Here is a 23,989-nt window from a genome sequence, read left to right as displayed (position 1 = left end):
GTGTGGACCCATTACTGTATAAGGGTTTATCTGACATCTTGCATGAAAATTTATTCATCATATTATATTACATAACATTAATGGCATTTATCCAGAGCAATGTACAACATACCTAGAGCAGACTGAGGAGCAGTTAGGAGTTAGATGCCTTGCTCAAGGGCACTTCAGCCATTCCTGCTGGTCCAGGGAATTGAATAGGTGACCTTTTGGTCCCAAAGCTACTTCTCTAACCATTAGGCCATGGCTTCCCCTAACATACTGTAAAGGCTATCACCAGAGGATACTTTATTTTCCTGTTGTAAGTTTTAAGTTCTGTCTCCAAACTCACAGACAAACTTGGTTTTATATGGTTCCACCTGCCAGCCAATCGTCAACCAGGATGAACATGACAGGAATAGAACATCAGCAACCTTGGCCAATCAACATATGTGTATCCAACTATTTACACTCTGGCAATAAAGAAAAGCCTCAGTGACAATGACAAACACAAGGAAAAATCAGCTTTTATAGTGGTGCTTGAAAGTTTGTGAACCCTTTAGAATTTTCTATATTTCTGCATAAATATGATCTAAAACATCATCAGATTTTCACATAAGTCCTAAAAGTAGATAAAGAGAACCCAGTAAAACAAATGAGACAAAAATATTATACTTGGTCATTTATTTATTGAGGAAAATGATCCAATATTACATATCTGTGAATGGCAAAAGTATGTGAACCTCTGCTTTCAGTATCTGGTATTTTAGCCCATTCCTCTGTACAGAACAGCTTCAACTATGGGATGTTGGTTGGTTTCCTCAAATGAACTGCTTGCTTCAGGTCCTTCCACAACATTTTGATTGAATCAAGGTCAGGACTTTGACTTTGCCATTCCAAAACATTAACTTTATTCTTCTTTAACCATTCTTTGGTGGAATGACTTCTGGGCTTAGGGTCATTGTCTTGCTGCATGACTCACCTTCTCTTGAGATTCATTTCATGGACAGATGTCCTGATATTTTCCTTTAGAATTCGCTGGTATAATTCAGAATTCATGTGTTAGCCCTGTGATGACCTGGCGACTTGTCCAGGGTGTACCCCGCCTTTCACCCGTAGTCAGCTGGGATAGGCTCCAGCTTGCCTGCGACCCTGTAGAACAGGATAAAGCGGCTAGAGATAATGAGAGATGAGATGAGATGAATTCAGAATTCATTGTTCTATCAATTATGTTAAGCTGTTCTGGCCCAGATGCAGCAAAACAGGCCCAAACCATGATACTACCACCACCATGTTTCACAGATCGGATAAGTTTCTTATGCTGGAATGCAGTGTTTCCCTTTCTCCAAACATAACGCTTCTTATTTAAACCAAAAAGTTCTATTTTGGTCTCATCCATCCACAAAACATTTTTCCAATAGCCTTCTGGCTTATCCACGTGATCTTTAGCAAACTGCAGATGAGCAGCAATGTTCTTTTTGGAGAGCAGTGGCTTTCTCCTTGCAACCCTGCCATGCACACCATTGTTGTTCAGTGTTCTCCTGATGGTGGACTCATGAACATTAACATTAGCCAATGTGAGAGAGGCCTTCAGTTGCTTCGAAGTTACCCTGGGGTCCTTTGTGACCTCGCCGACTTTTACACGCCTTGCTCTTGGAGTGATCTTTGTTGGTCGACCAGTCCTGGGGAGGGTAACAATGGTCTTGAATTTCCTCCATTTGTACACAATCTGTCTGACTGTGGATTGGTGGAGTCCAAACTCTTTAGAGATGGTTTTGTAACCATTTCCAGCCCGATGAGCATCAACAATGCTTTTTCTAAGGGCCTCAGAAATCTCCTTTGTTTGTGCCATGATACACTTCCACAAACATGTGTTGTGAAGATCTGACTTTGATAGATCCCTGTTCTTTAAATAAAACAGGGTGCCCACTCACACCTGATTGTCATCCCATTGCTTGAAAACAGTGACTCAAATTTCACCTTCAAATTAACTGCTAATCCTAGAGGTTCACATACTTTTGCCACTCACAGCTATGTAATATTGGATCATTTTCCTCAATAAATAAATGACCAAGTATAATATTTTTATCTCATTTGTTTAACTGGGTTCTCTTCATCTACTTTTAGGACTTGTGTGAAAATCTGATGATATTTTAGGCCATATTTATGCAGAAATATAGAAAATTCTAAAGGGTTCACAAACTTTCAAGCACTGTATCTGTACAGCACACTGCAGGTCTTATGGACTCACCAGGTTTATAAACATTCTGGCATTTTAGAAAGTCTTTCGTATAGCAGAAAGCTAAAATTATATCCATTCATCCATCGATCCTTTATCCATAACCACTTATCCTGTGCAGGGTAGCGGGCAAGCTGGAGCCTATCTCAGCTGACTATGGGTGGGGTACACCCTGGACAAGTCACCAGATCATCGCAGGGCTGACACATAGGCCCTCATCTCATTCATCTCATTATCTCTAGCCGCTTTATCCTTCTACAGGGTCGCAGGCAAGCTGGAGCCTATCCCAGCTGACCACGGGCGAAAGGCGGGATACACCCTGGACAAGTCGCCAGGTCATCACAGGGCTGACACATAGACACAGACAACCATTCACACTCACATTCACACCTACGGTCAATTTAGAGTCACCAGTTAACCTAACCTGCATGTCTTTGGACTGTGGGGGAAACCGGAGCACCCGGAGGAAACCCACGCGGACACGGGGAGAACATGCAAACTCCACACAGAAAGGCCCTCGCCGGCCCCGGGGCTCGAACCCAGGACCTTCTTGCTGTGAGGCGACAGCGCTAACCACTACACCACCGTGCCGCCCCACATAGGCCCTGTTTACATTATTTCGAATCAGTGGATCATCAGATTAACGTTTTTAAAACGATTCACGTGCACACAGCAACGCCAATACACAATTCGCATGCACACAGCAACGCCAATACACGGATACGCTAATCACATGACTAATTAGACGGCACGTCACATGATCCCAGTGCATATCGGGCATGCGCAAGTCACTCACCACTTGCAAGTGGAAGGATGGCAAGCGAACACCTTCTCCAGCAGATAAACACACCTGGCTGTGATGTTCATGTTCTCACTGAGTTTAAGCGCCTGAAGGAGGTTGAAATGTGTAAATAAACCTCAGTGCAGCTCAGCGCTTCCTCCTGCGCTTCAAATCACTCCGCTCTGAACAGCGAGTGCTCTCTGGAGGGTGCGCACTCTGGCCCTGCGCAGCTCACAGAGCGCGCGAGTGAAGCGCACGAGCAGTGATTCGGGACTGAGCCGCTGTGTGTGAGATCCCAATGCCAGCGAATCAGGAAGGTGGATGTCACAGTGACGTTGTCCAATGACGATGTCAGCTAGAGCTCAGCACAGCATATCCGCGTATTCTCAATGTTTACACAGCACCGGACCAGACATGATCTGGATTGAATACGTGGACCCTGGCGGATTCCCGTTTCCCGGCGTTTCCAGGCGTTTTAATGTAAACGGACAGTGCATCTGCGAAGAAAACGAGACCGATACGGTCTAATGTAAACTTGGCCATAGAGATAAACAACCATTCACACCTATAGTCAATTTAGAGCCACCAATTAGCCTAATCTGCATGTCTTTGGACTGTGGGGGAAACCAGAGCACCCGGAAGAAACCCACACAGAGACCATTCAAACTCCACACAGAAAGGCCCTCGTCAGCCGCTGGGCTCAAACCCAGAAGCTTCTTGCTGTGAAGCAACAGTGCTAACCACTACACCACCGTGCCGCCTAAAATTATATCTACACACGAGATAAGATTAGCATTATTACTAATGTTAGGTAGCACATGTAAATGTGCTTAATCTTAATTAACTGAATCGTCCAGTGTAACCAGGAACTAAAGTATTAGCAGACATGTAAGACGCATTTGTGTGCTTGCATGGAAATAAGCATTGTACATTCAAATGTAGGTATGGCTTTAATAGTATTACTGTGTATATACAGTGGTGCTTGAAAGTTTGTGAACCCTTTAGAATTTTCTATATTTCTGCATAAATATGACCTAAAACATCAGATTTTCACACAAGTCCTAAAAGTAGATAAAGAGAACCCAGTTAAACAAATGAGACAAAAATATTACACTTGGTCATTTATTTATTGAGGAAAATGATCCAATATGACATATCTGTGAGTGGCAAAAGTATGTGAACCTCAAGGATTAGCAGTTCATTTGAAGGTGAAATTAGAGTCAGGTGTTTTCAATCAATGGGATGACAATCAGGTGTGAGTGGGCACCCTGTTTTATTTAAAGAACAGGGATCTATCAAAGTCTGATCTTCACAACACATGTTTGTGGAAGTGTATCATGGCACGAACAAAGGAGATTTCTGAGGACCTCAGAAAAAGCATTGTTGATGCTCATCAGGCTGGAAATGGTTACAAAACCATCTCTAAAGAGTTTGGACTCCACCAATCCACAGTCAGACAGATTGTGTACAAATGGAGGAAATTCAAGACCATTGTCACCCTCCCCAGGAGTGGTCAACCAACAAAGATCACTCCAAGAGCAAGGCGTGTAATAGTCGGCGAGGTCACAAAGGACCCCAGGGTAACTTCTAAGCAACTGAAGGCCTCTCTCACATTAACATTAGCCAATGTTCATGAGTCCACCATCAGGAGAACACTGAACAACAATGGTGTGCATGGCAGGGTTGCAAGGAGAAAGCCACTGCTCTCCAAAAAGCACATTGCTGCTCATCTGCAGTTTGCTAAAGATCACATGGACAAGCCAGAAGGCTATTGGAAAAATGTTTTGTGGATGGATGAGACCAAAAAAGAACTTTTTGGTTTAAATGAGAAGCGTTATGTTTGGAGAAAAAAAACCACTGCATTCCAGCATAAGAACCTTATCCCATCTGTGAAACATGGTGGTGGTAGTATCATGGTTTGGGCCTGTTTTGCTGCATCTGGGCCAGGACGGCTTGCCATCATTGATGGAATAATGAATTCTGAATTATACCAGCGAATTCTAAAGGAAAATGTCAGGACATCTGTCCATGGACTGAATCCCAAGAGAAGGTGGGTCATGCAGCAAGACAATGACCCTAAGCACACAAGTCGTTCTACCAAAGAATGGTTAAAGAAGAATAAAGTTAATGTTTTGGAATGGCCAAGTCAAAGTCCTGACCTTAATCCAACCGAAATTTTGTGGAAGGACCTGAAGCAAGCAGTTCATGTGAGGAAACCCACCAACATCCCAGAGTTGAAGCTGTTCTGTATGGAGGAATGGGCTAAAATTCCTCCAAGCCAGTGTGCAGGACTGATCAGCAGTTACTGTAAATGTTTAGTTGCAGTTATTGCTGCACAAAGGGGTCACACCTGATACTGAAAGCAAAGGTTCACATACTTTTGCCACTCACAGATATGTAATATTGGATCATTTTCCTCAGTAAATAAATGACCAAGTATAATATTTTTGTCTCATTTGTTTAACTGGGTTCTCTTTATCTACTTTTAGGACTTGTGTGAAAATCTGATGATGTTTTGAGTCACATTTATGCAGAAATATAGAAAATTCTAAAGGGTTCGCAAACTTTCAAGCACCACTGTATTCTATTGATATATACACAGTAATACTATGTGTATATATTGATTTATCATCATGAAATGTTTCTCCATGAGCCCTGAAACCAACCAACCCCCCCCCCCCCCCCCCCCCCCCACACACACACACACACGGCTAAAAACAAATGTGAGTTGCTGTTTCATATTAAATAAGGATATATCCTACTCTAACACTAATGTGCACACACACACACACACACACACACACACACACACTTTGAGAACTACTCATTCTCTTGATCAATGAAATGTGTGGAGGCGAAAAATAGCTCAGATCCATCTCTCTCCTCAGCCGAGTGGCCATTGATCTGGACCAGACCACTAACTTTCCACAAAATGTGGAGGTGGGTTTAGAGATTGATCCAAAACAGCCTTAATTGGAGACTTAATAAAAGTGTTGGCTGTGATGACTGCAAAGCTGTTCTTTCACTGGATCAAGGATCACAGAAATGCAACATGCACTTTAACCTTCATTCTCTCTCTCTCTCTCTCTCTCTCTCTCTCTCTCTCTCTCTCACACACACACACACACACACACACACACACACACACACACACACTATGCCTGAGATACAAAGCTAGTAAATGAATCCAATTCTCTCTGAGGTTTTTGTTATTATGCTAGGCTACTCTCTAATACCTATTATAACCATGTTTGCAGTGCAGACATAAGGACTTGCATGCGGATGTAACTGCGGCTGACAAAGGTTCCAGAAAATGAAGGTCTGTGCTCACATTAGCATAAAAATCAAATGCAATCAAAGCAAAGTCATGTGCAAACCATGGATACCCAGGTACGGCACCGTTCAGTGACATTACTCTTCCCTTTACCTCAGACCTTGAATTGTTCTAACCCTGTGAAACAGTCCTTGAGAAAGTGATCTCTGCTGTGTCCGTGACAGATTTATTATACAGTTTAAGTATGGCATGGAAAGTGTCTACACCCACACTTACATTAGCATAGAATTAAAAAAAAATCCATCTGCTTTAGAAAGTTTCATTAATAAAGCATGTGTCCTCATTCACATTCAAATATGTATAACAAAATAAATCCATCTCAAGCTTCAGTGCATAGATGGAATCTGTCATTATGTTATCACATGTGAGCTATTTCACCTGGAGTTCATGAAACTGATCTCACAACTAAGAGATGTTTTCAGATATCTTCATCTACCACATGCTCAGCATTCACTCTTCACCAGGCACAGTGTTAAACTGTGGTGAATACAATCTTGGACTATTACCTTGAGCTGGATTTGATTTCTGTGTACTCATCTACAGTATGAAATTCTGACAACAATATGATGATAAAAAATAAAAACATATTACCTGCTAAACCCTTAAGGCATTTGATTACTTTTTTGTTTATTTATTTCACTGACTATTCAAGTGCTTTCTCATCCAACTGATTATATGATTGAAAGATTCATTTCAAAGTAGTATTATTGATATGATCTCTCTCTCTCTCACACACACACACACACACACACTCTCTCTGCTTTGAAGAGAAACTCATTAGTGACAAGGGGAAATGTTTAGCACATTCATTCAGGCATTCTATACATTGCTATAATTTATTTACAACAAAACATTATAGCCTTTTTTATTATGCATTATAAATTGTTAACATGAGTTATAAGTAGGGGGGTGGCACAGTGGTGTAGTGGTTAGCACTGTCGCCTCACAGCAAGAAGGTCTGGGTTCGAGACCCGTGGCCGGTGAGGGCCTTTCTGTGCGGAGTTTGCATGTTCTCCCCATGTCCGCATGGGTTTGCTCTGGTTTCCCCCACAGTCCAAAGACATGCAGGTTAGGTTAACTGGTAACTCTAAATTGACCGTAGGTGTGAATGGTTGTCTGTGTCTGTGTCAGCCCTGTGATGACCTGGCGACTTGTCCAGGGTGTACCCCGCCTTTCGCCCGTAGTCAGCTGGGATAGGCTCAGCTTGCCTGTGACCCTGTAGAACAGGATAAAGTGGCTAGAGATAATGAGATGAAAATGAGTTATAAGTGGGGGGGTGGCACAGTGGTGTAGTGGTTAGCACTGTCGCCTTATAGCAAGAAGGTTCTGGGTTCAAGCCCAGTGCCCGACGGGGGCCTTTCTGTGTGGAGTTTGCATGTTGTCTGTGTGGGTTTCCTCCTGGTGCTCCGGTTTTCCCCACAGTCCAAAGACATGCAGGGTAGGTTAATTGGGGGCTCTAAACTGACTGTAAGTGTGAATGGTTGTGTGTCTCTATGGCCAAGTTTACATTAGACCGTATCTGTCTCGTTTTCTTCGCAGATGCACTGTCCGTTTACATTAAAACGCCGGGAAATGGGAATCTGCCAGGGTCCACGTATTCAATCCAGATCGTGTCTGGTCCGGTGCTGTGTAAACATTGAGAATACGCGGATACGCTGTGCTGAGCTCTAGCTGGCATCGTCATTGGACAACGTCACTGTGACATCCACCTTCCTGATTCGCTGGCGTTGGTCATGTGACGCGACTGCTGAAAAACGGCGGGGACTTCCGCCTTGTATCACCTTTCATTAAAGAGTATAAAAGTATGAAAATACTGCAAATACTGATGCAAATACTGCCCATTGTGTAGTTATGATTGTCTTTAGGCTTGCCATCCTTCCACTTGCAATTGGTAAGTGACGCGCATGCCCGATATGCACTGGGATCACACACACAGCGGCTCAGTCCCGAATCACTGCTCGTGCGCTTCCCTTGCGCGCTCTGTGAGCTGCGCAGGGCCGGAGTGCGCACCCTCCAGAGGGCACTCGCTGTTCAGGGTGGAGTGATTTGGAGCGCAGGATGCCTGCGGAGCCGAGCGTATCCGTGTATTGGCGTTGCTGTGTGCACGCAAATTGTTTTAAAAATGTTAATCTGATGATCCGCTGATACGGTCTAATGTAAACCCCACCTATGTGTCAGCCCTGTGATGACCTGGTGACTTGTCCAGGGTGTACATCCCCCATAGTCAGCTAGGATAGGCTCCAGCTTGGCCCGCGACCCTGCACAGGATACGCGGCTATGGATAATGGAGGGAGGAGAGAAGGAGTTATAAGTAGCATTCATAATAAATCAAGACAGGTCTCAGTGTGTATGTCACTAAAACAAATGCACTATCGGATTATCCAAACTAAAAATGATTCATTGTCGCATGAATACGATGTATAATACATTATGTTTACCAATAATAATGCATATTAAACATATGCTATGAATGTAGTGCATTTTCATTAATAATTATAACACTGTTTAGTGCCTTTTGAATGCACGCTATGAATACATTCAGACTGTAGATCTTGATAGATAAGCGTTAACATGCAATCATAAGCACATGCTAACCCCTTTGCAGAGTCCAGGGTTATATTCCTCACTCTTTTTAATGCTTCTATTCATTTTCACTGAATAATAAGCATTAAATTGAGTAACTATTAACGAGACTGTCAATGATGGCGTAGCTCACTCCGGTCCCGTCTAATCCAGAAGGAACGATCCAAAGTGGGCCACCTTGCGCAATAAATGTTGCAAGCTATATACACTATACACATGCTATATACAGAATCTATATACACCCTAGAAATACCGACCTATTTGCCAGAAAGAATTCAAAATGGCGAGGAATGAACTGAGAAGAAACTATTTTTGTTGAACTGCTCATTAAGGCTTAATTAGTCCATAACTTAATTATTAATTAATTAATGTAATTAAGCAAATCTGGGTAGAAGTTATATGCACCCTAGGTACCCCTACCTTCATGCCAGAAAGAATCAAAATCAGTGAAGAATTGAGGGAGAAGAAGCAATTTGTGTGGAAACTGCTTGTTAGGGCTTAATTACTCCAGATCTTCATTATTAATCACAATTATGCAAATTTGGGTAGAAGCTATACGCACCCCAGGCAGACCCACCTTCCTGCCAAAAAGAATAAATATCAGTGAAGAATTGAGAGAGAAGAATCGATTTTTGAGAAATGTGGACGACACCGGACAACACATGATGGCATAAGCTCATCGCCTGTCAGCCGGATGAGGTAATAAACTAAGAGCTCATGGCGTTAAAGCCAGATGTGTCACTAAAGCACTTTGCTGTATTGTTGTGTAAAATCTTACAGGTCAGAGAAAGCGAAGCATTAAAGCAACTCAGATGGCACCATGGTGAATTTTGAAGCAGTCAAAAGTCCAACAGTCCAAAGACATTTGGTTAGGTTAATATAAGACGTCCTTGGGCTGTGGTGCTTTTGAGTGAGGCACCTAATTCCCAACTGTTCCCGGGTGCTGTTAGCATGACTGCCCACTGCTCTGGGTATGTGTGTGTGCTCATTGCTTACGTTTGTGCATGTGTGTGTTCACTGCTTCAGATGGGTTAAATGCAGAGAGGAATTTCACAAGCGTGTGATGAATAAACTTCTTCTTCTTCAAATACAAAAATCCTTCCTGTTTCCCTGAATTATTTGTCCTAAGTACTTAATTCCCAAAACAGCCTTTTTTTTGGGTTGTTACCTTTTATTATTATTATCTCATCTCATCTCATCTCATTATCTCTAGCCGCTTTATCCTTCTACAGGGTCGCAGGCAAGCTGGAGCCTATCCCAGCTGACTACGGGCGAAAGGCAGGGTACACCCTGGACAAGTCGCCAGGTCATCACAGGGCTGACACATAGACACAGACAACCATTCACACTCACATTCACACCTATGGTCAATTTAGAGTCACCAGTTAACCTAACCTGCATGTCTTTGGACTGTGGGGGGAACCGGAGCACCCAGAGGAAACCCACGCGGACACGGGGAGAACATGCAAACTCCACACAGAAAGGTCCTCGCCGGCCACGGGGCTTGAACCTGGACCTTCTTGCTGTGAGGCGACAGCGCTAACCACTACACCACCGTGCCGCCCCTATTATTATTATTATTATTATTATTATTATTAATTTTTTTTTTTATTGTTGAGGGACATATGGAAGTGAAGTGTAAATGTCATTTTCTACAAAGGCAGCGTGGTAAGTGAGGCATTTGAGATGGACCCAGCCATTCTTGTGTTTTCTGTAGGGTGGTGTCTTCCTCCAGCTTTAATGAGTCTTTTAATTGTTTTACTTTTTAATCAATTTCTCATTACTGTATGACTCCTTTCAGCCTCACATCCCTCAGAAGAACACTTGGAGGGGCAGGACAAGTGGAAAAGCTACTGATGTTTATATATATATATATATATATATATATATATATATATATATATATATATATATATATATATATATAAAACCCAGGAGCCTTCATTATGTTTCCTTTTTTTAATTTGAAAAGTGCTCTCTTATATAATATGCTGTTCAGATACAGGTAGCTTTTGCGTGATAATGATTGGCAAATGACCAAACTAGGACAACATGCAGGAAAATGAGTTGAGGTTATCCTTTTCATTTTGTCCTGAGATTATGCAGACTTTTCCACTCATTTGTATCCTGTATGGATGTGCCAACAGTGGAGTTCATAAGTCTTCTTACAAATTCTGAAAGTTGTATGACTATTACATGAGACCACATTGATTTCCACCCAGTACAATTGCTGAAGTGTTGTACTAAAGGTAGAGAATTGAAGAGCTTCTTTACAAACAAGAGATGCCTTTTTAATTGAAGGTTGGAGGAATAATGTATGAAGGAGAAGGGCATCCAAGCAATGTATGCAGTGTCAGAAATAATTACTCAACTCCTCTTTTTGTGTGTGTGCCGATGTCAGAGATAATTACTCAACCCATATACTGAGAGTAGAAATAGAGGAGAATGGTCGACTGAAAGATAGTTAATAAGCACAGAAATTGATATAAACACACACACAGTCAAAATAGCATAAAAATACTGACTTAATGCCAACAACATTATGACATTAAAATATGAACATACCAGGTCTTTCTTTCTGTCTGCATCTTTGTGCCTCACACACGTCATGAGTAGCTGGAGGAGAGAAACCGTAAGCAAAGTCAAAAGCAAACAAACAGTGGATCAAAAATGCATTCTTTAACTAATCTTATTGTCTATGTATATGAATTTGACATATAACGTGAACTACACTTTTGCCAGATTCATGTTAATGTGACACTAAATCAGACACACACACACACACACACACACACACACACACACACACACACACACACACACACACAGACTATAGCTGTGTCTCCCTCCCTCAGGCTTCCTATAGACTGCTTTATTGAGTTCTGCTGCATATTAAACAGTGAAATATGAGAATAAATATTCATATCTATACAGAAGAGAAAAGCAGGCTTCACTATGTCCAGTCCCTACAGAGCACCGAACACACTGGTTAAGATTTACTGCAGAGTTCAGTCCAGTGTCCAGCTGTAGCTCCACCTCAAAGCCAACAGCAAAAACAAGCAGACATTGACAAAGCATATTCAAAACATTCAACACCAAAAGCAACAAAAATGTGTGTGCACTACCAATTATAATAGGATAACCTGACACAACAAATACAGTATAACAAAACATGATACAACAAAAGTTGACACATGAAGCTTAAATTCACGTGCCGAATTTTTCATAGGTTCAATTTAATTATGATTAATTTGGTAACTCTTTACAATAGGGTTCCTTAAAGGCCTGTGTCCACCAAGTGCACTTTTTTGCACTGGCAGCATCTATTTTCTCTACAAATCCCATGAAGTTCAGCACTGACAGCACACAATGTCCTTGGTGCAAAAACACCCTCAGCATACATTTTTCTTTCCACTGCGCTCAGGGCACTTTCAGTTGAAAATGCAGTAGTTAAACATTTGGAACACCGTCAAGCCTGTCTACCGTATGTCATTTCTCTCTCATTGACCAATCACAATCAAGAAGGGGCAGGACTTTCAATATCACCACTCAACAATGGCAGAGCAGAAACTAATCCTGGTCGTCACTGACAACACAGTTATTTACGAGCTACCACTGAAGGGCTACTATGATCAATATTTGAAATCAAGAGTGTGGAAGGACAAAATTTCTTTCCATCATAACCTAAAACATCATCAGATTTTCACATAAGTCCTAAAAGTAGATAAAGAGAGCCCAGTTAAATAAATGAGACAAAAATATTATACTTGGCCATTTATTTATTGAGGAAAATGATACAATATTACATATCTGTGAGTGGCAAAAGTATGTGAACCTCTAGGATTAGCAGTTAATTTGAAGGTGAAATTTGAGTCAGCTGTTTTCAAGCAATGGGATGACAATCAGGTGTGAGTGGGCACCCTGTTTTATTTAAAGAACAGGGCTCTATCAAAGTCTGATCTTCACAACACACGTTTGTGGAAGTGTATCATGGCACGAACAAAGGAGATTTCTGAGGACCTCAGAAAAAGCGTTGTTGATGCTCATCAGGCTGGAAAAGGTTACAAAACCATATCTAAAGAGTTTGGACTCCACCAATCCACAGTCAGACAGATTGTGTACAAACGGAGGAAATTTAAGACCATTGTTACCCTCCCCAGGAGTGGTCGACCAACAAAGATCACTCCAAGAGCAAGGCGTGTAATAGTTGGTGATGTCACAAAGAACCCAGGACAAGCCAGAAGGCTATTGGAAAAATGTTTTGTGGACAGATGAGACCAAAATAGAACTTTTTGGTTTAAATAAAGAAGCGTTATGTTTGGAGAAAGGGAAACACTGCATTCCAGCATAAGAACCTTATCCCATCTGTGAAACATGGTGGTGGTAGTATGATGGTTTGGGCCTGTTTTGCTGCATCTGGACCAGGACGTTTTGCCATCATTGGTGGAACAATGAATTCTGAATCATACCAGCAAATTCTAAAGGAAAATGTCAGGACATCTGTCCATGAACTGAATCTCAAGAGAAGGTGGGTCATGCAGCAGGACAATGACCCTAAGCACACAAGTTGTTCTACCAAAGAATGGTTAAAGAAGAATAAAGTTAATGTTTTGGAATGGCCAAGTCAAAGTCCTGACCTTAATCCAATCGAAATGTTATGGAAGGACCTGAAGCATGCAGTTCATGTGAGGAAACCCACCAACATCCCAGAGTTGAAGCTGTTTTGTACGGAGGAATGGGCTAAAATTCCTCCAAACTGGTGTGCAGGACTGATCAACAGTTACTGGAAATGTTTAGTTGCAGTTATTCCTGCACAAGGGGGTCACACCAGATACTGAAAGCAAAGGTTCACATACTTTTGCCACTCACAGATATGTAATATTGGATCATTTTCCTCAGTAAATAAATGACCAAGTATAATATTTTGTCTCATTTGTTTAACTGGGTTCTCTTTATCAACTTTTAGGACTTGTGTGAAAATCTGATGATGTTTTAGGTCATATTTATGCAGAAATATAGAACATTCTAAAGGGTTCACAAACTTTCAAGCACCACTGTAGGCTTACTAGCCACTAAGGTAATTATGACAACAACATAATCATTAGGCTAAACACTAAAAGACTATTCACTACCCTTATTTTTTTTCAGCATGACTTTTAAAATATGAAAAGCTGTTCCTGTTTTGAATCGTATCTAATATTATCATTCTAACATTTTACAAAAAAGGTAACCAAAATATGAGTTGATCTTTGTTTAAAAATATTAACTAAATGCACTTGCACTGACTAATGTCAATCCATGATTAAGAATCCAATATATTCAATCCATTTCATATAAACACTGGTGTGACTTGGGGAAAAGCATGGGGACAGGGGACAATAATTAATAACTTCAAAAATATCAATCATTCATTGAGTCCTAAAAAAAAAAGCCTCAAGTTCTATTTAAATCCTTGACAGTTTTTTTAGCACTCAATGAATGCTCGATATTTTTGAAGACTTTTAACCTTGACTATGAAAAATCACCAAGCATATTAGAAAGCATATACTGTATTATACATATGCATATAAATTAGCACAATTTTCAGCATGCTCTAAAATGTTCAGAACTTTCAGAACTCTGATGTTCAGGCCTTAAAAAAAATTATTCAGCCATAGTTCTGAATTTTGCCAGTTAACAATCTCAACCATATTAATTAAGGTGTTTGTTCATATTGGTTACTGCAGGTATAATTTTTTATAAATTGTTTTTGGTTTATTATTCAAAAACAGACAAAACAAATACATTAGTTAATACAAGTGTTAAATACTTTGGGAAGGTTGCTTATATTGTATTCATGCAGTCATGTTACCTAGTGCATTAAATACAGTCAGTTATGGTAACCAAAATGCAAATCAATCAATCAATCAATCAATCAATCAATCAATCAATCAATCAATCACCAGTGGGCGGAAAGGTGGTGTAGTGGTTAGCACTGTTGTCTCACAGCAGGAAGGTTCTAGGTTCAATCCCAGTGGCTGACGGGGGCCTTTCTGTGTGGAGTTTGCATGTTCTCCCCGTGTCTGCGTGGGTTTCCTCCGGGTGCTCCGGTTTCCCCTGCAGTTCAAAAACGTGGTTAGGTTAACATGAGGCAGCCATGGCCTGAAGGTTGGGCTGAAGTGCCCTTGAGCAAAGCACCTAACCCCCAACTGCTCCCTGGGCGCTGTAGCATAGCTGCCCACTTTGCTGGGTATGCGTGTGCGCTCATTGCTCACTTGTGTGTGTTCACTGCTTCAGATGGGTTAAATGCAGAAGAGACATTTCACTGTGCTTAAGTGTGCATGTGATAAATAAAGGCTTCTTGTCTCGGTACAGTTCTAAAATCATGCTTCTCACTTAAAGAAGTTCATCAATATATTTTATAAACCTTTATTCAATCAGGCAAGTCTCTAAGAACAAGATACTTCTTTACAGTGGTGGCCGATGGAAATATGACAAAATATAACACTTGGAGTCAAGATGTTAAGCAAAGCTTGGCTGACAAATAAAATAACACAAATGCCACAATCAAGACTGATAAAATGAAAAAAATGTTAGAATAAACCCACAGCAGCAGATCATAAAAGAAGAGGAAACAATTCATAATGTGACAATTCAGGAGACAGTTCAGGATGTGTCCATAACCAGCTACAGACACAAGTGAAAGAAGAATTGTAGAACCTTGTCCAGCTGATTCAGACTCTCTGGAGTGTGTGAGAAAGGCAGAGAAAAATATAGAGTGTAAGATTAAAATCAAATCAGGCATATCCAGCTGGCACTCAGCACATAGAATAGGTAAGCTTTACTGATTGTAATGTTGGGTTCTCAAAGAGTGTGTGGGCGACTGACTTGGAATGAAGTAGAAGCACAGTCATGATAACCAGCTTACTATAGCAGACTTTCAAACTTAAGATATCATCACTTTGGATTCATAATGGAAATTGTTTTGGCATCAATCAGGCAGTTGGAAAAAAACTGCACTTCTACCTGGCAATATCTTAATCTCAAGTATCCCCCCCCCCAAAAAAAAAAAAAAGCGTACAGAAGCCGTAAAAGGTAAAGTAAAAATAAATAACAAGTGTGGTCCAAATAAAGCATTTGAATATGTGCCTTAGAATTTCATTTTCAACTGATTAAAGTGCAGTACCAGTCAATAGTTTGTACACCCCTACTCATTCATAGGCTTTTCTGCATTTTGAATATTTTCTACATTGTAGAACAATACTGAAGACAACAAAACTATGAAATAACACATGGAACATATTTGGAATTATGTGGTAAACAAAAAAGTGGTAAACAAAATATGTTTACCTTGGTGATGCTTTGCACACTATTGGCTTTATCTTAACCAGCTTCATCTGGAATGCTTTTCAACTAACAGGTGTGCCTCATTAAAAGTTAATTAGTGCAATTTCTTTCCTTCTTAACGCATTTGAGATCAAACAGTAAATAGTAAATAATAACAAAACACAGTAAATAGCCCTATTCCACAACTGGAGTAATCCATATTATGTTAACTCAACTAAGTAAAGAGAAACGACATCCATCATTACTTTAAGACATGCCATGACTTTTAATTCATTAAAAAAACAGCACCATTGAATTAAAAGGTGTGTCCAAACTTTTAACTGGTACTGTTGTCAACATTATGTATAAGAATTGGAAGTTTTTGTGTGATCGTTTCAGCGTCTTAGCAGCACTTCATGAAACACAATCTGTGCATTAAAATGTAACAAAATTAAACATTAGCTTTCCATTTTTCCTCTTTAGCTTTTACAATTTTCTCAGATTTGCCAAAAAAGGTTTGGCCATTGAGCCTTCACTCCCTGTGTCTGAAATTGCTCCCTACTCACTATATAGAGCACAATATAGTGGGGACGCCATTTTGTAGTGCTGTCTGAAACCTTAGTGAGGATTATTTACACCCTATATAGTGTACTCAAAGTATCCCACAATGCATCACGAAAAGTAGTGTACAACTGATGGTCACTAACCAAAGCAGTATATCCCATCATGAATTGCAGTCATGCTGAAAGAAATCAAATTAAAAGTCTCAAATTTGATTGAATAAAAGGCAGTGGCAAAGAAGTATTCAGCCTTGATAAAAAAAAAACTGAAAGATGCAGGTACTTTGTATTTATTAATGTGGGAAATGCACTCAGTATAATATGGATTTATCACAAAAATACATGCATGTATTTATTATTTTGAAAACCCACCAGCCGACTGATCTGGCACGTTTTAATTGTGCGACAGTAATGACGTAAATACCAGCATGACGGACTAGTGTCTGAAAGCATTTTTTTTTTCATTTTACCAATGAGCTCATTATATAGTCCTCTATATAGTAATTCCCTATATAGGGAGTAGTGAACGAGTGAGTGATTTTGGACACAGGGACTGCCTTCATTTTTCCATCCGCAACTGTTCCAAAACTATAATAACTTGGAGTGGGAAAGAACAACAACAAAAAAAAACCTGGCTGCTGTGATTCAAGGAGGTATGTCTGTACTCATGTAGCTCTTTGTAGCTTAACCTTTGTGTTTTTAAATCTTGTGTTCTCCTTTATACAGAGTGGCCTCATATCTGCAGCAACAAACATCCCAATCACTGCACAGTTAAGAAGAAACCTTTATTTGACATATGCACACTTCAAGCACAGTGAGATTCATCCTCTGCATTTAACCCATCTGAAGCAGTGAACACACACACACACACACACACACACACACACACACACACATCCAGAGCAGTGGGCAGCCATACTACAGCACCCAGGGAGCAGTCAGGGGTTAGGTACCTTGCTCAAGGACACTTCAGCCCAAGGCTGCCCCATGTTAACACGGGGAGAACATGCAAACTCCACACAGAAAGGCCCCTCACAGCCGCTGGGCTCAAACCCAGAACCTTCTTGCTGTGAGGCAACAGTACTAACCACTACACCACCGTGCCACCTATTCTTTAATCTGGACTGAATCAGCTGGGAATGGTGTCTTGAAGCAGCAGGGAGAGAGAGCATGTGTATATGTGTGTTCATCTATGTGATATCTACACAGATGCAATGGTATTAGTGCTAGATTATGCTTGCATCTTAGCTCGGTACAATATGATACTGCAAAATATAATACACCAAATTGTTACATCCATACTAGCTAGCCAGATATCTATACATAAAAAAGAAGAGTTTCTTTTAATGCCCAATTAAAATACTTTCTATGTCAATGATCTGTTCTGATAACCACCAAGACCTTGACCTTGAATAAATCCTATTCCAATAGTGTACAGACTGTATGCTTGATTCTCCCACTGTTACATTTATTAAGATAAGTTTAATTTTTTGTGTCTCTCTTTCTTTGCAAATGCATTCATACAACTTCTAGAAACCCGACCATGTTTTAAAGGGCACATTTTTCCCCATAAGTTTCATCGCTATTGGTAATGCAGTTTAGCACACTGAGTCATGACTTCCAGTTAAACAGCCTTTTTGTGACCGATACACTATGCTAGCTCATGCTGACTATATGCCAACTTTACCCAAAATGCACTTCTAAGATATATGCTATGTGATGTGTTTACCTATTTACTGTGTATTTGTGTAGGTATTGGATAGACTACAAAATGTTGTGGGAGTTAAGGGAACGGCCCTCTCCTGGGGTGGGTTTCCCAAAAGCATCATAGCAGAAAGATCATCATTAAATGGTAGAGCGAGCATCACAATGAACACTCTCTCCCAGTTAAGATGCTCTTAGCCTTAAGAGACTTTGGGGAAACCCACCCCTGATCGCTATCAGTTTGTTGATGTAAATGGTGATTTTTCTGTACATACTGAGGTAAAATTTGGTGTTCCACAAGGTTCTGTCTTGGGTCCACTGCTTTTTTCTTTATATACGTTACCTCTGGGTGATATTATTCATAAGCATGCTATTAGTTTCCACTGTTATGCTGATGACACACAGTTATATGTTTCTGCAAAGCCAGATTAGAGACACCAGCTTAATATAATTGAGGAATGTATCAAGGACATTAGACACTGGATGCTTATTAACTTCCTTCTGTTTAACTCTGACAAGACAGAAGTACTTATACTAAGACCACATGCAGCTAGATGTAGGTTTTCTGATTACACAGTAACTCTGGATGGCCTTTCTGTTTCTTCACGTGCAGCAGTAAAAGATCTCAGGGTGATCATTGACTGCAGTCTTTCGTTTGAAACTCATATTACCTGGATAACTTTCTTTCATCTCAGAAATATTGCTAAGATAAGAAATGTAAGGTCACTACATGATGCAGAAAAACTAGTTCATGCTTTTGTTACCTCTAGGTTGGATTATTGTAATGCCTTACTATCTGGATGTTCCAAGAAGTGCATAAACAAGTTCCAGTTAGTTCAAAATGCAGCAGCAAGAGTCCTTACAAGAACTAGAAGATATGAGCACATCACCCGTCTTATCCACACTGCATTGGCTCCCAATCAAAGTTCATATTGATTATAAAATACTACTATTGACTTTTAAAGCATTGAATGATCTCATGCCACAGTACCTGAGTGAACTTCTGGGCCTTTATGACCCGCCACACCTACTTGGATCAAAAGGTGCAGACTATCTGCTGGTACCTCATATAGTGAAGGCTACATCAGGGGGCAGAGCCTTTTCTCACAAAACCTCACAGTTATGGAACAGCCTTCCGAGTAGTGTTTGGACTCAGACACAGTCTCAGTGTTTAAGTCTAGGCTGAAAACATACCTGTTTAGTCAAGCCTTTTGTTAATAGTCTTTGTTATTAGGTAAAGGAGTAGATCTGGAGGGTCCTCAGGCATAGAGTGTTTTGGTAAAATGCTGTCACCCCACACACACATACATACACATTCTCACTTGGCTTTGTTGACGGTGTAGTGGCTGGCTGCTTTATGTCCAAGGGCTCCCTCATGACTGTGTTACCTTCTGGCTCTCCCCTTTTAGTTATGCTGTCATAGTTAGTCTTGTCGGAGTCCCTGCTTTCACTCAGTGTAAAATATATCCTGTTCTTACTCTTTAGGTGACATTGGGCATACCTAACAACCTCTGCTTTTTCTCCCCTATCTCTTCCCTCTTTCTGTCCGTTTCTGAGCTACATGTTGATCCTGAAACATCAGTAAGATGCTGACCTTTTCTGGTCCTCAAATTTGCCTGATCCATCCTGACGCCATATGTCTGGCTGGAGTCTCATCTCATCACTTCTGTGGAGGAGAGCCCCATATGGACAGTCGAAAGTCACACTTGGAAGATGCTCTGGACACTTACAGTAATACATTTATGCCTGAGGACTACAGTTGACTTGCTAACTTTAGGACTGCAGTTGTCATGAAGAGTTTTGCACTCAAGTTTTCATCAATGGACAGTTTATAACTTCAAAAAACAGACTTTGTGTTAAAACTATAATGAATTTACTGGTTTCACAGTTATACTTTGTGACTATATAGGACACAGTTATAGAAGCAATTTATTTATAATCACACTCTCTGTTATTACCCAAATGAGGATGGGTTCCCTTTTGAGCCTGATTCCTCTCGCGGTTTCTTCCTCATGCCGTCTGAGGGAGTTTTTCCTTGCCACTGTTGCCACAGGCTTGCTCATTGGGGATAAATTAGGGATAAAATAAAATAAGCTCATGTTTAAAGTCTTTAATTTTCTGTAAAGCTGCTTTGCAAAAATGTCTATTGTTAAAAGCACAATACAACTAAACTTGACTTAATTTGACTAGCCTTCACGGTGTTCCTCTGCTGAGTCCTGACACCATTTAGGAGCAAAATGTCCACTGCCATCATTGCAACGCCTTGCACTGGTAAGCAACTTGCACATCATGCTGCATAATCACATCAAATTGCAGAGATGGCAGGGTGCAGCAGTGAGAACTGTGCAGGTTAGCATGACCAGAACACAGTGAAATCCTACTCTGCTGTCGTGCATGATTAAGCATAAGGAAAGGATGCATTTTATATTTGTGTATTTAAAGCTAAAAATGAATGCAGACAGTGTGCATGTGTGTGTAGCAGTGTCTATTCTAAATTCTAATGCAAGGTGGGGAGGCTGCTCCATCTTCGTAGCCTGCAGACATCTCCATGGCTCTTTCTGTAGCTACTATCACAGTATACATCAATCTGTATGAGTGACATTTAATTCCTTCTACCAGACACAGTGAGAGTGGAGACACACACACACACGCGCGCGAATATATACGCGTCTAAACCCTCGACAACCCTCAGCCCCTCTGTTTGGAGTTGAGATGAAATAAGCCAAGCACAAGGGCATCAGTTGAAAAGGAGATGAATGAGCTGAAGACAGGGAAAAGCTAGTGAGGGAAACGTGGTCCACCACAGTCTTAAGCCAAGAACCAGTGAAGAGTAGAGACAGCAGACAGTTAATAAGCCCAACACAGAGCCTGCACTAACATGTACGTGCACACACACACACGCTTGCTTGTCTTACTATCCTTGTGAGGTCCTACCATTACAGTTGTAAGAAGAAGAAGAAGAAGAAGAAATATTCAGTAACGCTGATCATATTCTCAAATTATTGAAAAAATGACAAACATATTTAAAAAAAATAGTTATGAATCAATGTCATTTTTAAACATTATTGTTGCTTTAAAAGAAAATTTTCATTTTTGATCCATGTGTTCCAATCTGTGGAGTAAAATGTTAAAATGTTCATTTTAAATGAAAAAAAAAAACACCATATATGGGCTGATAACAGTATTTCTACCATATTGTGTGTTTACGGCGGGTCGGAAGGTCACTCCACCACTCTCTGTCTCACTTCCAATGTGACACAATAGATGACTTGCAACCACGTGATCAAAATGTGCTACGTCTGCCATGATGGTGGACATACAAAGCAACTAGGATGGCAGCTGCTGAAAATATGTCTGTAAACAATGCTGAATTTTCTCAGTATTACCACGATTTAAACGATCGAGCGAAGATTTGATGCAAAGAGAAGATAGATATGTGTGGTTTTGATCCATATTATTTAAAAAAGTCTGATTTTTCTGAGGATAAGATGCTTCTACTGACCATCGAGTACCCAAATCAGTTTGGAAATCTTACATTTATGGAAGTTTCGAAATAATATTACTGTCACAGTCTGGTCCAGTCCATCCATGCCTTAGATTGTGGGACTTCTATACCAGCTCCAGGCCGGATCCAGGACAGGAATTCAGTCCTGCCTTGCTGAAGGCCATTTCCTGAAGCAGCACTCCCACACCTGCTACCACTCCTCTCCCATCAGCCAGGGCTTTTTAAGAACTGTTTGGAGCTACTCCAGTTGCCAGACTGTCTCTTGTAGACTTTCCTCGCTACAGCTCATTGGTATTGTGTCTTCTTGATTCCCCCTGCCTGAATTTTTCCTTGTTTTTCTGTCCAGTTTTTTGTCCCTGTTTTCGCCTGCCTGTTCTTTTGGATTGTGTCTTTTGCTACCTCTGCCTGGATTTCCCTTGTCCCTGTGCTCATCAGTTTTTGTGAAGATGTTTCTGCCCTGTTTTTTTTGTCCCTGACCATGTCTACCTACTCCTCTGTGTTTTTGACCTCCTGGCCTGTTTTTTGACTACCAATTTTTTGCCTGAGCCCTACTGTACCTTTGCCTTTCTGCCATCTACTTCATTAAAGAAGTTTTCTCTTTACACTGCCTGCTTTGAGTCTGCTCTTGGGTCCTCACTTCATCTCAGCTTGCCACTCGTGACCGCACAGTCTGGCCAACATGGACCCAGCAGATTTCACCCAGCTAAGCACAGCGGTGCAGAAACTGGGAGCTCTCCTTGGGACCCACCCACAGGACATCCAACAGGTGAATCAAAACCTTGTTGCCATCTTTGACACTTTCAATCTTCTTGCCACTCAGCTACAACAGCTTCAAGTAATGTCTGCTCCTACACAACCCCCTCCACCTACCGCTCTTGCTCCAGCCCTCTTCAGAGAGCCGAGACTTCCCTCCCCACAGCTATACGACGGAGAACCAGGTACCGGCAGATAACTTTTTATCTCAATGCTAGCTAACCCTTGAGCTTCAACCACTGGCATTCCCTACAGAGCATTCTCGAGTGGCCTACACCATCACTCTCCTCACTGGCAAAGCTAGGGAGTGGGGAACAGCTATGTGGGATGCCAATGCACTGTGCTGCGCCAGCTTCAAGGATTTCACAGAGGAGATGAGGCGAACCTTTGATCGCTCTCTGTCTGGCAGAGAGGCAGCAAGAGAAATCATGGGGCTGTGGCAGGGTGCCCGGTCCACTTTTGACTATGTGATTGAGTTTCACACTTTGGCAGCATCTTGTGGCTGGAATGAGAACGCCTTGTTTGACACATTTTTGAACGGGCTGTCAGACTCCATCAAGGATGAGCTGGTCTCACAATAACTGCCACCTGATCTCCCCAGTCTCATGGACCTCGCCAGTCGTATTGACTCCTGGATCAGACAGTGGGTGAAAGAGAAAACTCTGACTAGTCTTGCTCCCCCTCAGCCTCCCATTCCTTCCACTGAGCCAATGCAGGTAGACAGAGTCTGAAGAACGACAGTGCCATCAGGATATGAGGGCATGTTTTTTATTGTGGACAGCTGGGGCATTTCTGCCAATCTTGCCCTTTAAAAGGAAGAGCCCACCAGTGAGTTTAGGGGCCCTGGTGGGCAATGTCCAGAATCAGCCCCCTACCAATCGACTGCTACTCCCAGTGGTCATTATCCATGGCAATCAGCCCCACGACCTCCAGACGCTCATTGATTCAGGGGCTGACAGAAACCTGATCTGCTCGACCACCGCCAAGCACCTGGGGATTCCACTAGTGGCTCTGAACCCGTCCCTCACTGTCCTGACCTTTAACGGTACTAGTCTGACCACCATCACCCATAGAACAGCCCCGGTCACCTTAAGAATTTCTGGCAACCACTCTGAATCCATCCAGATTTTGTCATGAGTAATCTCCATGTACCCATAGTTCTTGGTCTGCCCTGGCTAACTCTACATAACCCCCATGTCAACTGGACTAACAACACCATTTTAGGATGGCGTCAACTCTGTTTATCGTC

This window comes from Neoarius graeffei, chromosome 3 (genome assembly GCF_027579695.1).
Source record: "Neoarius graeffei isolate fNeoGra1 chromosome 3, fNeoGra1.pri, whole genome shotgun sequence".
Lineage (NCBI taxonomy): Eukaryota > Metazoa > Chordata > Actinopteri > Siluriformes > Ariidae > Neoarius > Neoarius graeffei.
The sequence above is the reverse complement of the archived record's forward strand: the minus strand, read 5'-3'. Positions refer to the sequence as shown.